Source organism: Cicer arietinum, chromosome 7 (genome assembly GCF_000331145.2).
Source record: "Cicer arietinum cultivar CDC Frontier isolate Library 1 chromosome 7, Cicar.CDCFrontier_v2.0, whole genome shotgun sequence".
In the NCBI taxonomy this organism is placed as follows: Eukaryota; Viridiplantae; Streptophyta; class Magnoliopsida; order Fabales; family Fabaceae; genus Cicer; species Cicer arietinum.
In genome coordinates, this window is record NC_021166.2 from 54,340,255 (window position 1) to 54,345,955 (window position 5,701).

Below are 5,701 nucleotides of genomic sequence, written 5' to 3' on the forward strand. Positions count from 1 at the left end.
TAACAGTGTAAGAGAAAAAGATCCAAAAATGTCTAAAGCTAAGTATATTCCTAAAGGAGGATCATCCAGCCGACCTCCCTACTTTGATGGTACATATTACTACCACTGGAAAGGTAAAATGAGACTATTTCTCATATCACAAGACAACAATATATGGTCGGTGGTGGAAAATGGAGATCATGTCATCAGAACCAACAACACAGATGCAACCTCTGATGTGAAACCTCAAGCACAATGGACAGCTGATGAAAATGCAAAGGTACTCCTAAACTCTAAAGCTCATTTATTTCTAACGTATGCTTTGTGCAGGGAAGAGTATGATAGAGTCGAAGAGTGCAAAAGCGCTAAGGATCTTTGGGACACTCTAAGGATCCATCATGAAGGAACAAGTCACGTGAAAGAAGCAAGAATCGACATGGGAGTAAGAGATTTCGAACTATTCGAAATGAAGGAAGAGGAAACCATTGATGAAATGTTCTCAAGGTTAACAATCATATTAAACAACTTGAGATCTCTTGGAAAGGTATACTCCGTTCAAGAAAGGATAAGAAAAATCCTAAGGAGTTTACCAAAAGAATGGAGGCCAATGGTGACTGCCATTACAGAAGCAAGAGACTTGACCAACATGAAGTTGGAAGATCTAGTTGGTACTCTAAGAGCTCATGAACCATTGTTGCTGGCTGAGAAACCTAGCAGAAAAGGAAAAATGATTGCGCTAAAAACAAGCCAAGCAGAAAGTTCGTCCTTCAAGAAGACAGAAGAGGTCATGAAAATGGAAAGCTCAGAGTATCCTCTATCTGAGGAAGAGGAGGAAGAACTGGCTCTAATTTCCAGAAGAATCCAAAGGATGATAAATCGAAGAGGACAAGATAGAAGATCTCCTCAAAAAGAAAAAACTGACAAAAGTCAGATAACTTGTTTTGGATGCAACAAGATGGGACACTACAAAACTGAGTGTCCTCTCAACAAAAGGAACTCAAGAAGATTTCCCTACAAAAACAAATCCATGATGATTACTTGGGATGATAGTGACGAGTCATCTTCTGAGCAAGAAAAGGATGAAGAAGCCAACCTATGTCTTATGGCAAAATCAGAAACTGAAAAAGTAAGTATTTCAGAACTATGTCCTTCTTGTGAACAATTAGAAATTGAATTTGACAATCTTTTAAATGACTCAAATACTTTATCTCATAAATGTGGTTTTCTCAAAAATCAACTTTATGAAATAAAGAAACTCAATGAGGAACTTCAAGCCAAGAATGAGAAATATGAAAAAATCATTCTAGATTTGCAGTTATCTCATGAGAAATTATCTGAGCAGCAAACACTTTTAAATAAAAAGAATGTTAGAATTCATCCTCCAGAAGAGGACACAGAAAAGGAGATTTTAAAAGTAGAAGTTGAAGAACTAAAAAATGACATTACCAACTTTGTTAAATCTACTGAAACTTTTCAAAAGATAATGGGATCTCAATCTGGAATTTTTGACAAAGCTGGTATTGGTTTTAAAAGTTCTCAAAAACAAAAATTGTATGAAAATTTTTTCTTGCCCAAAAAACAAGAGGATAGGCCAAAATGTACTTTTTGCAAAAAACTTGGGCACACTTTCAAAATCTGCCACGCTAAGAAGAAAGCTGAAAATATAAAGAAAAGTTGTTCATTTTGTGGTAAACATGGTCACCATGATTCTATTTGTTATCACAAAAGAAAAATCCTCATAAGAGGAAAAACTAACCAACAAGGACCCAATGCTATATGGGTACCTAAGTTACTTTTAAAACCTAACACAGGTTCATCCTATGATCAACAAAAGAAGGCCTTGGTACTTGGACAGTGGTTGCTCAAGGCATATGACGGGAGATAAGCACTGCTTTATTTCCTTAGAAATAAAGGATGGAGGATCAGTCACATTTGGTAACAATGATAAAGCTCAAAGTGGTTGCTCAAGGCATATGACAGGAGATAAGCATTGCTTTATTTCCTTAGAAATAAAGGATGGAGGATCAGTCGCATTTGGTAACAATGATAAAGCTCAAATAAAAGGTACAGGTATTATTGGTAAAAATAATTCTGCTAAAATTGAAAATATTCAGTATGTGGATGGTCTAAAACATAACTTGCTAAGTATTAGTCAATTATGTGACAATGGTTTTGAAGTTATTTTTAAGCCTACTCTTTGTGAGGTTAAACATTCATCCTCGGGTAGAGTTTTCTTCTCCGGTTTTAGAAAAAAGAATTTATATGAACTTTATCTGGATGATTTACCCACTGAATCTTGTTTTGTATCCATTGATAAAGATAAATGAATTTGGCACAAAAGAGTTGGTCACACAAGCTTAAAAACTATTTCTAATTTATCAAAGTTAGAATTAGTTAAAGGTCTTCCAAAAATCAATTTTGAGAAAGACAAAGTTTGTGAAGCTTGTGTTAAAGGAAAACAAGTTAAAAGTAGCTTCCACTCAAAAAATATTGTTTCAACAAAACATCCACTTGAACTTATTCATATTGACCTTTTTGGTCCCATAAAAACTCCAAGTCTTAGTGGCAAAAGATATGGCTTTGTTATTGTTGATGACTTCTCTCGTTTTACTTGGGTCTTATTTTTGAAACATAAAGATGAAGCCTTTGAGGTGTTTCACCATTTTTGCAAAAAGGTTCAAAACGAAAATGGTTCTAAAATTATTTCGGTGAGAAGTGACCATGGGGGTGAATTTGAAAATGAATCCTTTAAAAATCTTTGTAATGAAAATGGTATTTCTCACAACTTTTCTTGTCCAAGAACTCCCCAACAAAATGGGGTTGTTTAAAGGAAAAATAGAACTTTACAAGAAATGGCTAGAACCATTTTAAATGAAGTCAATATTGAAAAATATTTTTGGGCCGAAGCCATTAACACTGCTTGTTATGTTTCTAATCGTGAATCCATTAGAAAAATTTTAAACAAAATTCCATACGAGCTATGGAAAGGGAGAAAACCAAATATTTCCTATTTTCATATTTTTAGGTGTTATTGCTACATTCTTAATAATAAAGAAAATTTGGGAAAGTTTGATCCAAAATCTGATAAAAGAATTTTTCTAGGATACTCCACAACGTCAAAAGGTTATAGAATATATAATCTTAGGACTCAAACTGTGGAGGAATCCATGCATATTATTTTTGATGAGTTTGATGACTTTTGTTTAGAAAAAAATGGATAAAAGTGAAGAAGATGAACCTTCACCCTCTCGAGTACACGGTCCTCATGATGAGGATGAGTCTGACCCAACCTCACAGCAACCTCCAAGAGGATGGAGAACAGTCACACATCATCCTCCAGATCTAATCATTGGGAATACTGAAGATGGTGTTAGAACCAGAAATTCTCTAAGGGAAAACACTACCAACATGGCCATGATATCACAAGTTGAACCCAAGACAATTGATCAAGCTATTGGTGACAAATCATGGGTTGAAGCTATGATGGAAGAACTCTCACAATTTGAAAGAAACAAGGTATGGAATCTTGTACCCCATCCTCCGGATAAATCCATTATTGGGACTAAATGGATATTTAGAAACAAACTAAATGAGGATGGAGAAGTCATTAGAAATAAAGCAAGACTAGTGGCACAAGGGTACAATCAACAAGAAGGAATTGATTATGATGAAACATTTGCACCCGTACCAAGACTTGAAGCAATAAGAATCTTCTTAGCCTATGCTACTCATAAAGGTATAAAAAAATTTCAAATGGATGTCAAAAGTGCCTTTTTGAATGGGTTCTTAAATGAAGAAGTGTATGTTTGTCAACCTCCTGGTTTTGAAGATATGAAGAGGCCGAATCATGTGTTCAAACTCTCAAAAGCTCTTTATGGCTTAAAGCAAGCTCCTCGAGCTTGGTATGAGAGGTTAAGCTCTTTTCTAAAAGAGAATGGATTCATTAGGGGTCAAATTGATACAAATCTTTTCAAGAAGACTCATGAAAAAGATTTATTGATTGTTCAAATATATGTCGATGACATAATATTTGGATCAACAAATGAAATGATGTGCAAAGATTTCTCCAACCTCATGCAAAGTGAGTTTGAGATGAGTATGATGGGAGAATTGAAATTCTTCCTTGGTTTGCAAATTAAACAACGAGATGATGGTATCTTCATTTCTCAAGAAAAATACACCAAGGATCTACTCAACAAATACAGAATGAGTTCAGCCAAAAGTATGGGAACTTCTATGCATCCATCCTCCATGCTCCACAAAGATGATGAAGGAACTCCAATATCTGAAAAAGAGTATAGAGGGATGATCGAATCCTTGCTATATTTAACAGCCAGTAGACCGGACATAGTCTTTGCAGTCGGTCTTTGTGCAAGATTTCAATCTTCTCCTAAAGAATCTCATCTTACTGCTGTAAAAAGAATTTTTAGATATCTTGTGGGCACTATTAATCTGGGAATTTGGTACAAAAAATGTTCAAATCTTGATCTCACTGCTTATTGTGATGCCGACTATGCTGGAGACAAAGTTGAAAGGAAGAGCACAAGCGGAGCTTGCCAACTTCTGGGTAAATCTCTAATAAGTTGGTCATGCAAAAAACAAAGTACTATTGCTCTTTCAACTACAGAGGCTGAATATGTATCAGCTGCTCAATGTTGCTCACAACTCCTATGGATAAAGAATCAACTAGAAGATTACTCTTTAAGGTACACAAAAATTCTCATCCTCTGTGATAATACAAGTGTCATTAATCTTTCTAAAAATCCCATTCAACATTCAAGATCCAAGCATATTGAAATTAAACATCATTTTATAAGAGATCATGTTCAAAAGGGTGATATAGAATTAATTTTCATTGACACTGAAAATCAATTGGCTGATATTTTTACCAAACCTCTCCAAGAGGATCGGTTTAAATTCATCTTAGAAGAACTCTCCATCATAAATTTCCCAAAGTTATTTAAATAATTTAATTCTGCTATTTTTTATTTTATTTAATTTTATTTTATTTTTTGTTATTTTTAATGTTATTTTTTGGCTTTTATTATTTTAATATTGTGTGGCAAATATATGGCAAATCTGATCCCTAAAAATAAAGTCAAAAAATTTAGATAGGAAGTCTTTAAGTACTTTTAAGTGAAACTTCCCTTGACAAATCAGTCAAGGACATGTGCATGCCTCTTTATTCATTGGTCAAATGGATGGCACTTGGTGGATACTTCCCATTCCTCTTAAATGCGCAGACTGCATTAAATGCAGTTCATCATGATTCAAATTTTATCATCATCAAGTCTCATCAACGGCTCCCGTTTTCCCTCTCTCTCTCTCCCACGTTTCTGATTTTCCATTCTCTCTCCATCAATCAATCAATCAGTTTTTTTTACATTTTAAACTTCCCACACACATTTTCTCTCTCTCAGTTAATGTTTCTCTCTCCGTTTTTATGAATTTTTTTCCATTCAATTTCCTTCTCTCTCTCCACTTTAATTCTCTGTACGTTTTTAACACACTCTCTCTCCATAATCAATTTTTTTCTCTCTCTTCCATACGTTTCTCTCTCCCAAAGTCATTTAGTTTTCTTTTCTCTCTCTCTTCACCATTCTCGTCCGTTTTCTTCCTCTCAACAACAATGGCTCGCATCAAAACCACTGCCAAGCAAAAAATGTCTCATTTTGATCCAGAAACTGACTCAGAAAACTACTCAAGTTCTGAATCCGCAAGA